Genomic DNA, 16,897 nt, shown 5'->3' with positions numbered 1-16,897 from the left:
ACTTCAACACATCACTCTCTCCTATAGATAGATCAACCAGACAGAAGACCAATAAGGAAATTGAAAACCTAAACAATCTGATAAATGAATTAGATTTAACAGACATATACAGGACATTACATCCCAAATCACCAGGATACACATACTTTTCTAGTGCTCGTGGAACTTTCTCCAGAATAGATCATATGCTGGGACATAAAACAAGCCTCAATAAATTTAAAAAGATTGAAATTATTCAAAGCACATTCTCTGACCACAATGGAATACAATTAGAAGTCAATAACCATCAGAGACTTAGAAAATTCACAAATACCTGGAGGTTAAACAACACACTCCTAAACAATCAGTGGGTTAAAGAAGAAATAGCAAGAGAAATTGCTAAATATATAGAGACGAATGAAAATGAGAACACAACATACCAAAACCTATGGGATGCAGCAAAAGCAGTGCTAAGGGGGAAATTTATAGCACTAAACGCATATATTAAAAAGGAAGAAAGAGCCAAAATCAAAGAACTAATGGATCAACTGAAGAAGCTAGAAAATGAACAGCAAACCAATCCTAAACCAAGTAGAAGAAAAGAAATAACAAGGATTAAAGCAGAAATAAATGACATAGAGAACAAAAAAACAATAGAGAGGATAAATATCACCAAAAGTTGGTTCTTTGAGAAGATCAACAAGATTGACAAGCCCCTAGCTAGACTGACAAAATCAAAAAGAGAGAAGACCCATATAAACAAAATAATGAATGAAAAAGGTGACATAACTGCAGATCCTGAAGAAATTAAAAAAATTATAAGAGGATATTATGAACAACTGTATGGCAACAAACTGGATAATTTAGAAGAAATGGACAATTTCCTGGAAACATATGAACAACCTAGACTGACCAGAGAAGAAATAGAAGACCTCAACCAACCCATCACAAGCAAAGAGATCCAATCAGTCATCAAAAATCTTCCCACAAATAAATGCCCAGGGCCAGATGGCTTCACAGGGGAATTCTACCAAACTTTCCAGAAAGAACTGACATCAATCTTACTCAAACTCTCTCAAAACATTGAAGAAAATGGAACACTACCTAACTCATTTTATGAAGGTAACATCAATCTAATACCAAAACCAGGCAAAGATGCTACAAAAAAGGAAAACTACCGGCCAATCTCCCTAATGAATATAGATGCAAAAATCCTCAACAAAATACTTGCAAATCGAATCCAAAGACACATTAAAAAAATCATACACCATGACCAAGTGGGGTTCATTCCAGGCATGCAAGGATGGTTCAACATAAGAAAAACAATGAATGTATTACAACACATTAAAAACTCGAAAGGGAAAAATCAATTGATCATCTCAATAGATGCTGAAAAAGCATTTGACAAAATCCAACATCCCTTTTTGATAAAAACACTTCAAAAGGTAGGAATTGAAGGAAACTTCCTCAACATGATAAAGAGCATATATGAAAAACCCACAGCCAGCATAGTACTCAATGGTGAGAGACTGAAAGCCTTCCCTCTAAGATCAGGAACAAGACAGGGATGCCCGCTGTCACCACTGTTATTCAACATTGTGCTGGAAGTGCTAGCCAGGGCAATCCGGCAAGACAAAGAAATAAAAGGCATCCAAATTGGAAAAGGAGAAGTAAAACTGTCATTGTTTGCAGATGATATGATCTTATATCTAGAAAACCCTGAGAAATCGACGATACACCTACTAGAGCTAATAAACAAATTTAGCAAAGTAGCGGGATACAAGATTAATGCACATAAGTCAGTAATGTTTGTATATGCTAGAAATGAACAAACTGAAGAGACACTCAAGAAAAAGATACCATTTTCAATAGCAACTAAAAAAATCAAGTACCTAGGAATCAACTTAACCAAAGATGTAAAAGACCTATACAAAGAAAACTACATAACTCTACTAAAAGAAATAGAAGGGGACCTTAAAAGATGGAAAAATATTCCATGTTCATGGATAGGAAGGCTAAATGTCATTAAGATGTCAATTCTACCCAAACTCATCTACAGATTCAATGCAATCCCAATCAAAATGCCAACAACCTACTTTGCAGACTTGGAAAAGCTAGTTATCAAATTTATTTGGAAAGGGAAGATGCCTCGAATTGCTAAAGACACTCTAAAAAAGAAAAACGAAGTGGGAGGACTTACACTCCCTGACTTTGAAGCTTATTATAAAGCCACAGTTCCCAAAACAGCATGGTACTGGCACAAAGATAGACATATAGATCAATGGAATCGAATTGAGAATTCAGAGATAGACCCTCAGATCTATGGCCGACTGATCTTTGATAAGTCCCCCAAAGTCACTGAACTGAGCCATAATGGTCTTTTCAACAAATGGGGCTGGGAGAGTTGGATATCCATATCCAAAAGAATGAAAGAGGACCCCTACCTCACACCCTACACAAAAATTAACTCAAAATGGACCAAAGATCTCAATATAAAAGAAAGTACCATAAAACTCCTAGAAGATAATGTAGGAAAACATCTTCAAGACCTTGTATTAGGCGGCCACTTCCTAGACTTTACACCCAAAGCACAAGCAACAAAAGAGAAAATAGATAAATGGGAACTCCTCAAGCTTAGAAGTTTCTGCACCTCAAAGGAATTTCTCAAAAAGGTAAAGAGGCAGCCAACTCAATGGGAAAAAATTTTTGGAAACCATGTATCTGACAAAAGACTGATATCTTGCATATATAAAGAAATCCTACAACTCAATGACAATAGTACAGACAGCCCAATTATAAAATGGGCAAAAGATATGAAAAGACAGTTCTCTGAAGAGGAAACACAAATGGCCAAGAAACACATGAAAAAATGTTCAGCTTCACTAGCTATTAGAGAGATGCAAATTAAGACCACAATGAGATACCATCTAACACCAGTTAGAATGTCTGCCATTAAACAAACAGGAAACTACAAATGCTGGAGGGGATGTGGAGAAATTGGAACTCTTATTCATTGTTGGTGGGACTGTATAATGGTTCAGCCACTCTGGAAGTCAGTCTGGCAGTTTCTTAGAAAACTAGATACAGAGTTACCATTCGATCCAGCGATTGCACTTCTCGGTATATACCCGGAAGATCGGAAAGCAGTGACACGAACAGATATCTGCACGCCAATGTTCATAGCAGCATTATTCACAATTGCCAAGAGATGGAAACAACCCAAATGTCCTTCAACAGATGAGTGGATAAATAAAATGTGGTATATACACACGATGGAATACTACGCGGCAGTAAGAAGGAACGATCTCGTGAAACATATGACAACATGGATGAACCTTGAAGACATAATGCTGAGCAAAATAAGCCAGGCACAAAAAGAGAAATATTATATGCTACCACTAATGTGAACTTTGAAAAATGTAAAACAAATGGTTTATAATGTAGAATGTAGGGGAACTAGCAGTAGAGAGCAATTAAGGAAGGGGGAACAATAATCCAAGAAGAACAGATAAGCTATTTAACGTTCTGGGGATGCCCAGAAATGACTATGGGCTGTTAATTTCTGATGGATATAGTAGGAACAAGTTCACAGAAATGTTGCTATATTATGTAACTTTCTTGGGGTAAAGTAGGAACATGTTGGAAGTTAAGCAGTTATCTTAGGTTAGTTGTCTTTTTCTTACTCCCTTGTTATGGTCTCTTTGAAATGTTCTTTTATTGTATGTTTGTTTTCTTTTTAACTTTTTTTTTTCATACAGTTGATTTAAAAAAGAAGGGAAAGTTAAAAAAAAAAAAAGAAAGAAAGGAGACAAACAAGGGAAAAAAAAAAAAGATGTAGTGCCCCCTTGAGGAGCCTGTGGAGAATGCAGGGGTATTCGCCTACCCCACCTCCATGGTTGCTAACATGACCACAGACATAGGGGACTGGTGGTTTGATGGGTTGAGCCCTCTACCATAAGTTTTACCCTTGGGAAGACGGTTGCTGCAAAGGAGAGGCTAGGCCTCCCTATATTTGTGCCTAAGAGTCTCCTCCCGAATGCCTCTTTGTTGCTCAGATGTGGCCCTCTCTCTCTAGCTAAGCCAACTTGAAAGGTGAAATCACTGCCCTCCCCCCTACGTGGGATCAGACACCCAGGGGAGTGAATCTCCCTGGCAGTGTGGAATATGACTCCCAGGGATGAATGTAGACCCAGCATTGTGGGATGGAGAACATCTTCTTGACCAAAAGGAGGACGTGAAAGGAAATGAAATAAGCTTCAGTGGCAGAGAGATTCCAAAACGAGCCGAGAGATCACTCTGGTGGGCACTCTTACGCACACTTTAGACAACCCTTTTTAGGTTCTAAAGAATTGGGGTAGCTGGTGGTGGATACCTGAAACTATCAAAGTACAACCCAGAACCCATGAATCTCGAAGACAGTTGTATAAAAATGTAGCTTATGAGGGGTGACAATGGGATTGGGAATGCCATAAGGACCAAACTCCACTTTGTCTAGTTTATGGATGGATGTGTAGAAAAGTAGGGGAAGGAAACAAACAGACAAAGGTACCCAGTGTTCTTTTTTACTTCAATTGCTCTTTTTCACTCTAATTATTATTCTTGTTATTTTTGTGTGTGTGCTAATGAAGGTGTCAGGGATTGATTTAGGTGATGAATCTACAACTATGTAATGGTACTGTAAACAATCGAAAGTACAATTTGTTTTGTATGACTGCATGGTATGTGAATATATCTCAATAAAATGATGATTAAAAAAAAAAAACTAAAGGACAAATTTGGTGCGATGGGGGGGATGGTTTGGGTGTTCTTTTTTCCCTTTTATTTTTTATTCTTGTTCTGGTTCTTTCTGATGTAAGGAAAATGTTCAGAGATAGATTGTGGTGATGAACACATAACTATGTGATCATACTGTGGACGGTTGATTGTATACCATGGATGATTGTATGGTGTGTGAATGTATTTCAATAAAACTGAATTTAAAAAAAAAAAAAAAACAAAAAAAAAAAACAGCTTAGCTGAGATCAGCAGAACTGCCCAGCCAGCTCATAATATTGTGAGCAAAAATAAATGTTTATTGTCATGTCTTACTAAGATTTTGTGATTGTGTTGCAGCATTATTGTGGCAATAGATAACAGGTACAGTTTACTGTCTAAAAATATATTTTGGTTGACAACTTATTTGGTAGAGAATTATTGGGTCATACCCTTTGTTTTGAAACTTCAGAGATTTGCTCCATTGTCTTCTAGTGCTACATTTGATTTTTGCTTATGTCTGCATTGTTGTGATTTTCTCTTGGTATCACCAATTATAAGCTGTGTCTCTCATCTCCATCCTATTTATCAATTTCTTCTTCATCTTCCTACTCTTTCACAGCTTTTTTCATTTTATTTGAATTCTTTCCTTCTTTCAGTCAGCTCCATCTTTATCTAAGGCCAAAATTCAGTGTTTTTCTTTTATACCTTCTTTCAACTCTTTTTCATAAATTCTGCATCTTCTTAGATTATATTGAGAGTGTAGTATCCTTGTTACCTTTAATAAATCCTTTTCAAACACATAGTATATCTTTGCAGCATCAGGGCAACACTTCACTTCTCCAGTGATGCAGACTTTTTAGTAGTGTGCGTATGTGTGCATGAGTGTGTGTGTGTACATGTTTTGTCTATTCATCCTAATATGAGGAAAGATATATTAAGTTCTGGACTTCTCAAACAAATATGTATTTGTGTTCCTCCTTGCCCTTGTAACTTTCACCTAGAAGATGATGACACAATCCTCCTTGTAGATCTCAAGTCGACGGGTGAATGGATATGCACAGCTCTTAGACAAATTTCTGGTGTCTTGCAGACACTTAACTGAAAATATTTTCCTGTAATATTTACTCTTGCTCTCTTCTTTTCTGAATATGATGAAGAACATTACTGCTGAATAATCTAAAGCAAGGCGTAGTTCTTATGTCAAAAGTTGTACATGAAGAACTACTGTTCTCAGTTCTTCCAGTTTCTCTCTTTTCCAATGGCTGCCTAAAATTTCTGTCTCCACCCTGGGCCAATGCAGATACCATTTCCAATTCGATGCAGAGTTGAACTGTCCAAAGAGTAGACACTAGCCATCCATGGTTTCTGAATGCTTGAAGGGTCTCAACTCAAAATTGAGATGTGCTATAAGTACAAAATACATGCTGGATTTCAAGGACCTGATACAAAAAAGAATGCAAAGTATCTCATTAATAATTTAAAAATATTGATTACATGTTGAAGTGATAGTAAGTTGGGTAAAATATGATATTAAAATTATTTTCACATATTTCATTTTACCTTTTTTAATGTGGCTACTAGAAAATTTAAAATTATTTATGTGTTATGTGTTATAGTTCTGGTAGACAGTGTGGATATGGAGAATTACTAACAGAGAATGAGGCATAAATCTACAGTCATCATAGAAAGCCATTTTCTAATCAGAAGTGTCCCCATGTCTCTGGCATGAAGGTACATAGTGGAGGTTTGTGAAACCCCTGCCCACCTTTCTCTGGTCTGTCTTTGCTATTTTCTTTCAAAGGTCAAAATAAGTGAAGGCCACCAATAATCTTTTACCTAAGCCCACTGTATCAGTTAAATTTTGCTATGTAGCAGACTAACCAGAAAACTTAGAGGCATGTGACAATAAGCATTTATTTATCACACGTTAGAAAGTCAGCTTGGGTCCTTACCTAGGTTGGACTTGGATGGGGCACTTTAGCTGGTGCATCTTTGCCCCACGTCTCTCATCCTAAGCAAGCTAACCAGGGAGCAAGAGTGAGGGCATGCTCAACCTCACAAGTACTTTTCAAGCTTCTGCTTGCATCACATTTGCTGACATCATACTGGCTAAAGTAAATCACATGGTAAGCCTTGAATCCAAGTGAGGGGGCATTATAGATTTATATGGCAGAGTAGGGTACAGAAAGGGATGGGGAACAGAGGCCTCTTTTCCCATGGTGATTAGAGGGAATTTCCTCTGAAGTCTGGGGATGTGTTAATAGGCTAGTTTTCAGTGATATTTCAATTTTACCTCAATGGGAAGGGAGGGTGCTGTCATGACCTGGAATTTCCTCGCTGTGTTTATTCAGAAGTACATTTTTAAATTCCCCTTAAACTGCTTTTGGAAAAAGCTACACCATTGCATGATTAGCACAGAAGATTCCACTCTCATTTTAGACAAGTGTTTTAAGAAATTTTCTTGTGAGTTTTAAGCCAGTAAAGACAGCTATTCATTATTATCGTTATATATTATGATTGTTATTGTTTATCACATAGGAAAGCAGCATTGCATATGTTACTTAGGGCAAAAATAAAAGTGGAATTGGTCAGGCAACATCTATTTGCCCACATAAGGATGAGCTAGTACATTTGGAACAAGGGTAATAGTTTCTTATTGGAGCAGCCAGCTGGATAGAAGGAAATGTTCAGGCCAAATGTTTGTTTTCAGCTAGTCTGTTTGGACATATTGAGAAGAGGTTACCAGCTAAAACATTTGCTATCGATCGTGGAGAATGATGTGAACCATGGAGTAGTTTTGTTTGGAGCCAAGCAAAACGGTTTTGCATCCCAACTTTGCAACTCATTAGTGGTGTGATCTTGTGTAAGTTCCTTCACCTCTGGGAGATTCATTTCCTTACTTGTAAAATGAGGCCAGTGCTGTACAGGGCAGTTGAAAGGATTACATGAGCTAGCACAGCATTTAACAGAAGTCATGCTTGAGAAACAGTAGCTTTATTGCACAATACATCTCTAGGGGACTGTTTGGGGGATTCCCTAATTGCTCTAACTCTATCTTTAGTTGATAGTCAAAGTCATTTAGCACAGCTGAAATATTTTCTAGTCACATCTCCTTTTCTCATTTATTTGTACATTAATTTTTATTTAAGCATTCGTTTCTTTACTCATTCATTCATTCATTCAACAAATATTTACTGGTGGTTTCACAGGTTGGGTTCTCCTGGAGCAGACACAGAGATGGTGTTTGGGGTTCAAAATGTTTTTAGGGACCAACACCTAGAAGGCAATAGAATTGAGCAGAGGAGAAAGTCAAACTGTAATGCAGGACAGAGCCCTGTGGAACTGGTGGGGACATCTGGTGGAGATACTGCCTGTTGGGGTTGTCCTGTGTCTGCACTGGGCCCCATGGCTGGCCTTGCTTGGTCACTGGATGCAGGCTGTCCCAGAAAGAGCATGTGACCCTGACAAGGTGAGGTGCAGCCAAGTCAGACACTGAAGGAGCTTTTTATTTTTTTTGCTTTTACTTTTTTTTTTTAAACAGGGAAGGATGACTTGATTCAGGGAGCATCCATGGAAGGGGAGAGAGATAAGAACTCCATCAAAAAAAAAAAAAAAAAAAAAAAGACAGCCAGCTTTTTAAGGGCTGGGACTGGGCTGGAGGGATAGCCCTACAAGAGAGCAGAGCATGGATCCCTGTAGTGGGTGAGGGATTTACTGAGGGCAGGATTGGGACCACTCCGTTCAGAACTTTTTCCTTTGTGGTCATTAGGCCACCGGGAGCCAGTAAGGGCTGGAAGGAGCAGAGGGAGATAAGAACTACCTGGCAAGGAGCTTCTCAGGAGCCTGAGTAGCATAAGGGCTGGGGTGAGAGGAAGAGGGGAAGGGAAGTTTGAGGTCGAGATTGATATTAAAATAGCAGGATCTGCAGTTGTCTGTTTTCCATTTTTTTCTTTTTTCCCCTGCACTCAGAGTTGCTTGTGTGCTGACTGTGCTCCATGTAGGAGGGCAGCAGGTCCTTCCATAAAAAGGAAGCTGGGCAACACCTCTGTGTCTAACACAGGTGGCTGCTACCGGCCAGACCCTGTGCTGTCCTGGGGTCGCAGTGCTCAACAGGGAAGACAAATTTCTCTCACCCCATGGAGCTGAGAGTCTAGGCTGGTTTTGAGAGTTTTCTGTTGTCTCCATATACCATGGGAGTGACCTTCTTTCGATAGATTGCCTTACCATGAAGTTGGGCGAATAGACTAATACCCTCAGACAGCTCTCAGGAAAGGAAGAAAGGAACAGATGTCCCTGTTTGTAGTAACAGATCCTGGGCTAAACTGACTCTTCATTCATTCATTGTATACTGATTTCAACAGTTCAATAAATTTGATTCTCTCTTTTGTGTCAGGTGCAGTGCTAGGTGCTGCGGGTACAAGCACAAAGGTGAACAGTATACATCAAGATAACTCCAACTTAAGGTAAAATTATGAGGTAGAGACTAGGGACTGCTAAAGAAACTCAGAGGAAGGACAACTTCCCCCGGCCTGTGGGTCAAGGGAAGTTTCTTGGAGAAGAAACCTAAGCTGAGAGTAGGAGGAATACGAGTCAGCCAGATAAATAAGATCTCTCTTAAGACTTTCCCTCTTATTTCAAAGAAAAAGAGGATGAATCAGAAGTCTTAAACATTTACAGAAAGTAATCAAGGAATAAAGGATATTTAATGGAACAAATGGACTTTTATGATTCTTAAGTGAAGGTTCTAAAGAAATTCTCCTTGAACTCCTTGAGAGCTTAAAAGGTTTTCCTGTGGGGCAGGAAAACCTCACAGTGGATGTTGGTGATTTGGGTTCTTCATAAATGATTTCACTCTATGTGTTAAATTGCAATCAGGACTCTAAGAGGCCATCTATCAAGAATAAAGTCTGTGTGCTCCTAACTATTGTGTGATGCACAGTCACTTGATTCTATTTGAGTTGTTGAGCTGTTTCTCCTTATCACCAGCATTGTGGGGACCTGAAAGAGGCTGAAGGAAAGCATGTGAATGTGTTTGCTCACAGAGCAAGGCTTCCTTCTCTCAGCCTACATAGCTCTCAATGCCCTTGAGCCTGGGTCACAAATATTAGGATTCTGAGAATTGGGGATCTGAATAGATAGATGTATGTTAGGTAGAGGCTATGCCTCCTGCTTGAAATTTTAGAAATGGCCATCAAGATCTATGTGCCAAGACTTATTTGCTAATGCAAATCTGACGTATATCAAACTGCCACAATAACATTGGTTAGTGGAGTTTTGATAATGATGGCTCCGTTACAGGGGAATATCAACTGTGGAGGGATTTGAAATTTCAGGATGTCAGGCCTAATTAAAACTACCACCTTGCAGTGAGAATCTGCCCGCAGTGAAGTGTGTCCATGTCTAGTCAGGAAATCAGCTGGTTTCACCCTTCCCTTTGCGTTCTAGAGAAGATGGATTCATACCCATATTCCTCATTGTGTGTGAAGTTCAGTGCTCTCCCCAAGATTTCTATAATTTCCTATAGTTTGCATTTCTCCCGGTCATCTCTGGCTCCTACTTCTGGATTTTGCTGAATCCTCCTTCTCTGTTTGTTTTCTTGTTCCATACTGACCTAGTGTCATCCCAAATGGGGGCCAATGGCCCTTTCTCCTTGGTGAATGTCTTTTTCTCCATCTCTTCCTAAGTATCTCACACATGAACTGTGTGTAATTGACTTTCACTGGAGAAATGACATGGTTCAACAATATATTTAAATATAATACTGGATTTCTCTATTCTTAAAGAATACCCTTAGCCATTTCTCCTGCTGCAGTTCCAGAACCCCACCATAGCCCAAGACTCTCCCTTTTCTTTTATCTCTCTTCAGTCCTCCTTCCTTTCTGAGATGCTTTTCCCAACCCAGGACTATTCATTTTTTTTGTACAGATTGGTTTTGTATTTCTTTTGTTTCCTTCCAATACAGTAGGTGTCAACCTTGGGCTGCACGTTTGAAAATACTCAAGCCTCAGTTCAACCCCTAAAGTTTCTGACTTGTTTTGTGGCCCAGACATTGGTCTTTTGGAAAAGGCAACCTCAGGTGTTTTGAAAAATGTAATCAGGGTTGATAACCACTGGAAATCCAATTCATGTCTTCAAGGATTCACCTGACTTTGCAGACACTCTGTCCGTAATCTCTCTCTCTAACCACTATTATCTATATGTACCTATATATGTATATAATTTTATTTATACAAATTTCTTCTCTTATTACATTTATTTTAACCTTCATATCATAACTATATAAAGGTAGCTATCACATCCACATCATAAATATGCAGAGACTGAGGCTCAGGGAGATCAGAACTTGCTCAAGTCGGCACAGCCAGGAAATAGTAGATAGGATTGCAATCCAGGACTATTAAATTCCAAATCCTTTGTGTGTGTGAATGTGTGTGTGTTTTATCCTGCCACTGCATCTCTTTGCTCAAGGAGCAGAGGCAGAATGGAAAAATGCTTGTTTTCAATGATCTCCCCTTTTAGGTATCACTGCTGTTTCCACCCATTCTGGTTCTCCAGCTTCAGTAAAATCTTTGTCGACTAATATCAGGCATGTGCTTTCCTTGCCCCAAAGTGTCTCCCTGTATCCAAAACCCATAAATTCCTCATTTGTTTCCAGAAACATGTCTTCTTTAACTTGAGATAACATTTGAGTGCTTACTATATACCAGGCACACCGAAATACACAGAGGTTATGTTATTTGGCCAAAGTAACACAATTAGGAAGAGCCGAGCTGGATTCAGACCCAGGTGGACTTCTCAAACTGTAATGTGTATAAGAATCACCTGGGGACCTAGTTAAACTGCAGATTCCGTTTCAGCAGGTGTGGACTGGGGTCTGAGAGCCTGCATTTCTATCAAGCTCCTGGGTGGTGCCTGTGCTGGTCAAGGTCCATACTCTTGAATATGGAGAACCTGGACAGCGCTGCTTGCCTTCTGTTTTCTTTATTTGACACTGTTGGGGCTTTGCAAAGTGGCTAAAATTTCCCATGCAAGCTCTGAATTTTCCTTCTTGAACAATGTGGGTTGGATGGCATTTGAGTCTAAAAATCCAATATTACTACAAAGGCCAGGAATTCCGTTTAATATTAATTAAATTAAGTAATTAAAAACAACCATTACTCTGATTAAAAGAAAAAGGCTTCCCCTAGGAAGGAGCAGAAAATAATTGATATAGGCAAGGCAGTATAGTGTTGAGAAAGGTAGGGGTTTGATGTTAAATGATGACAGTAGGATGTTTTAAATCCTGCCCTTTTGTTCCTTCTTTAGTTGATTTAGTGAGGAATCTACTTTGGTGATCCCCAAGCTTCTATGAAATGCAAACTGCAAGGGCAACTTTAAAGACAGCTCCCAACAGTTGCATATCATTTCCAGGGAAGCTCTTTTACTGAAGGCAATTTCTTTCACAATGATTTTTTATTTTTAGTTGCAGTTCTTCATTTTCATGTTCAAATTTGTTGAAGCTCTGTGACTAGAGCAAGGAGTGATTAGTGCTTGGGGAAAGCCACTTATCACGGAAGCCTGCTGCTTCTGAGCAAAAGGGCAAGGATGCCCACGCAAGGCGGGACATGGACAGCCAGCTAGTGCATGGAAAAGGCTTTCATTACAGGATTGGGCAGACCTCTAATATCCTCATGAAAGCAACTAGCGTTGAGCACATTGTACCCTACATGGAATACTTCATTACAGAGGAAAGCTATGGGTTCCAGTTGACAGAATAATCTAATCAATATTGCTTGCTCCAAACTCTAATTTACTTGTCTTACAACTCATTAAATTTGAAATATTATTGATTTTCAAGTAGATGGCTGAAAGGATAAATAAGTACATTTTATCTTGGGAGCCTTGGTTTGAGTTTGATCAGTGGACCTCAGGCGAAAAAGCTAAAATGTCTTCATTAGGCAGTGTTTGTGGAATAATCACCCCAGACATACTCCACTGACGCAAATAATTTGCCAGGACCTGGTATTTCCCAAGAACTCATGTTGAGTGGGCTGTTTCCTTGTTTCTGAAGAGGGTGTCTCCATGGCAAGGGGTGACTTGGAGAGACCCTTCTTAGGATCCTGTACTTCTCTGAAATGCAATTTCTTCATTTTTCACAAAGCAAAAGAAGCTATTAACCTTCTTTTTCCCCCCCTGCACTAGAAACCATCTCACTTGGTTTTCAGCAACCTATTCTGTCTTTTCCCCTCAATAGTCTGGACTATATTCTCTATTCTTACTGTATGAAAGTGATCCTTTAAAGAAAAGTCTGCAACACAGCTTTCTGCATATGCCAGGATCTTCAAACCAATGACAAGCCTTCACCAGTTTGCCCTTCCATATGCCGAGGGTGATGGGTGGATTGGTGTGCTGCCAAGGAAAGTCAAATGAATTAGATTTGTGCTGTTTTTCACTCTCTGAGGTGGCACTTTTTAAATTTAATGTTTTGAGTAGGTACCTATGGACATGATTCAAAAACTTAAAATTATAAAAAGGTACCCAGTAAAAATTCCTCATCTCCCCCATCCTGTTCTCTTTGCCTAATTCCCTCTCTCATCAACAGGAAACCAATGCTTTTAGTTTCTTTTGTATCTTGCTAGAGTTGCTTTATATCTATTTAAGCAAAAACAAATGTAGATTTTCATTTTTTCTAATTTCATCAAAGGTATCCTATTGTACATACTGTTCTTTGTTGTTTTTACTTCCTTTCTGGCATATTTGGGGAATTTTTCCATATCAGTACCTAGAGACTATCTTCATTTATTTTTAAAGAACTGAATAACTTTCCCTGTGTGTGCACTATAATTCATCTAATGTGTATGTACAATAATTTATTTAATCAGTCCTCTACTGATGGACTGGTGGGTCCTTCCAAATACTTTGCTATTACAACATAACAATAATGAATGACTCTGCACACACACTTTGTACTTAAGTCCTTTTGCAATTGTGCGGTTGTATAAGACAAATTCCCCAAGTAGAAAGCTGAATGAAAAAGTGTATGATAGCTATTGCCAAACTGCCCTCCATGGGTGTTTTGCCTAATTACCCTCCCGCCAGCAATGTATGGTAATCTGAAGCTGGCAGTTTTAATTCCCTTTGACAATTACTTACATTTCTAGGTCAGAGACTGTGCTTGCTAAGGTTAGAAAACAACAGAAAGAGTGTCCAGTTTTCTAAAGCCAGAAAGAATTTACTGGAATCCCCTGGAAAAATGGAGGACGAGCTTTGGGGAGACAAGGAAAGCTAAAAGAACAGCCAAGAGTTTGCCATGGGAGGAGTCTCGTGTGGACCCTGTTGTTGTACCTGCAGCCACGGGGCACCTCTGCGGTGCCAGAGGACCCTGGCTCCGAACTTCACCCTCCCTCACTGCATACAGTCTCTAAGTGACCTTGTGCCTTGGTGTTGTGTGTCCCCTGGGGGGTGAAATTAGATCTAATTTGGCTTCTGTGTAGTTGTAAGAGTTGGAAAGAGGGGTAGGAGCTCCTGCAAACCTCTCTTGGGGTTCTTGGCAAACAGAAAGGATATTCAGATGTTTGGCTGCTAAAACAATGTCCACTACAAAGATCAATCCACCTCTTCATCTTTCTTAAAATTGAGGTGCATCAAAGGCATTTTCTTGGATTATTCAGGTATCATTTTGTTTAAAAGCTCTTCTGGCTTTTGGAACTGAATTGGACCTAGCATCTGCACCCAGGAGGGTATTATGCATCATAAGAGGACTCGGTCAGTGAGTCTGCCTTATTTATCGATCGCCTTCTGCATGCTAAATAAGCACACACTTGGCCAAGGATTCGGAGTCAGGAATTCTTCCATCTAATTCTGCTTCAGCTCTTCTGATTGGTGGCTTAGCCTTGGGCAAGCCATTCTTCTTAAGCCTATTTTCTCATCCGCGAAGAAGGGATAATATTGACCTACTTTCCCGGGTTGTTGCAGGGATTCATTAATTGATAGCTGCAAAACAAACAAACAAACAAACAAAAAAAACAACAAAAAAACACCTCTGAAAATACTTTAGAACCCTCCAAACCTTTTTCTCCAAGCCTGTTTTCCCTTCAGCACCCCTGCCGCATGTCGTGTGATTTGGGTTGGTGTACGGAAGGAAACACATGAGGGATTGGGGCACAAATATGACTTGTTTGGCATATAAAGAAAGCAAGTCCAAGCCAACGATGAAGGAAGGTAGTTAGCAGTTAGCAACTGTTATTAAGGTTTCTGTGGTGTACCACTGCCACGGTTCCGGTGATCAGGGAGCACGAAAACACAGATGCCCACGTCCTAATTGCTTTCCCTTGTTGGCCTCCTCATCTATAAATAAATTAGCAGCCCAGGCCTTGTGACCGTTGGTATCAATGGCTCACCCTGAACAGCTGTTACCAAGTATCTCTGATATTAATCACACATCCCTACAATGGGGTGAACTTCAGGTGAAAAAGCTTTGCTCTGGCTCCAGCAACTAAGGAACAATCGTGTGTGTGTGTTTGTGTGTGTGTGTGTGTGTGTGTGTGTGTGTTGGGGAGGGGGAGCTTTGCTCTTATCGTTATGATAATCACAACAGTAACACTTTTATATCACATTGGTGTTTACAGGGTATTTTCACATTTGGGATCTCAATTGAGCCTCTGTGTTGCTGTGAGGCCGGCAAAATGGTTATCCCCACCTATGACAGGGAAACCCAAATTCGGAGAGGTTTCTGGACCTGTTGACGATCATACAGCTAGGAAATGAAATCTTCTGTGGGGCAAGCCTAGAACTCTCTGTATTATATCACTCTTTTTCATAGGTTAAATGATAAATAACTGTCTTTTGTTCTCCCCTTTGATATCAAATTCAATAGACCCAGAAATGTTAAAATATGTACATCCATGATTAAATACCTGCTCTATGCCACATACTGTGCTAAAAGCATTACAGGCAGAAGATCATCTAACCTTCACTCAACTCTACTAGGTAGGTATCTTTGTCCTCCTTTTGAGATGAAACAAACTGAGGTTTAGAGAGGTTAATAACTTGCCCAAGGATATGTAGATATTCCAAGCACTCAACCACAGTTCTTTATTGCCAACGTGGAAAATACTAGCAGCTAAGAGTCCAGTGACACCTCTGCAGGGGGCAGGGGGCTGCTATTTCATGGTTGGATGGAAAGAAAGGCAAAGCTGCCACTGGCCTCTAGCCTCAAGGGTTGTTCCACTTCAGTTTACCTCACTGACCAAGAGTTTATTTCTATAATTTCAAGATGAGAGCTCTAACCTCAGAGTGGTGAAGTTTGTGGGGGATCTTGGCAGAGGGGTGATGAAAAATTTCCCAAGTGTATGGTAGAATATACACTTTAGGCTCTCATGCACCCCCTGTTGGTCCTGCTGCCTGCTGTGCCTGGAGTAACCCCACCCACCTCATCTCCACCTGTGAGGTGCACACACCGGGGGCCCAGACTCACCTCCTCACCATGTCATCTCTGATTTCATCCATAGTGGGCTTCCGGTTTCACTTCCTGCTCAGTGTTCAGCCATCTCTTTGGAAACTCGGCTGGTTTGCATTCTTTGTTGTTGATTTCTGCCTCAGCCAAAAAGCTGGGTGCTAGCTTTCTCTCATGAGCCGCTCTCCCAAACATGCACACACACAACACCCATATGCTCTCCTCCTCCCAGAAACACGTCACCAAATATGTTGGTTCATTTTCACTTGCTACCCGGACCCATCGCCACCCCGTCCCCCTGTTCTGTGGCCCAGGAAGCTGACTGCTGGGAATGGCATCATCCAGACTCTTTTGCCCTCTAATTCTGGGTTGGGTTCAGCCAATGGGAGAAGAGAGAAGTTGATGCATTTATTCTTCCCAGTCCCTCCTCCTGGGCTCTGGTGTGGCAGGCACTGGGCTCCTCCATCTAAGCCCTTGGCTCCTGGTGGGCTGGCTTCTCCCAGGAGTTCAGTTTTTTCAAAGTTCCAATTGCCTCTGCCTGCCTTGCTGTTACGGGCCTGGGGGTGGTCATGGCTGCCCGCTGAGGCTAGTTCTGGTGTTCCAGCAACCCTTTTGGAGCTCTTAGCCCTGCCCACGCCTCTGTGCATTGTCTCTTCATTAAACTCTCTTCTGATATATCCTTGAGTGTACTGGATGTCTCTTGCCAGAACAGCGACAGATATACCAGGT

The sequence above is a fragment of the Choloepus didactylus genome, chromosome 1 (genome assembly GCF_015220235.1).
Source record: "Choloepus didactylus isolate mChoDid1 chromosome 1, mChoDid1.pri, whole genome shotgun sequence".
In the NCBI taxonomy this organism is placed as follows: Eukaryota; Metazoa; Chordata; class Mammalia; order Pilosa; family Megalonychidae; genus Choloepus; species Choloepus didactylus.
The sequence above is the reverse complement of the archived record's forward strand: the minus strand, read 5'-3'. Positions refer to the sequence as shown.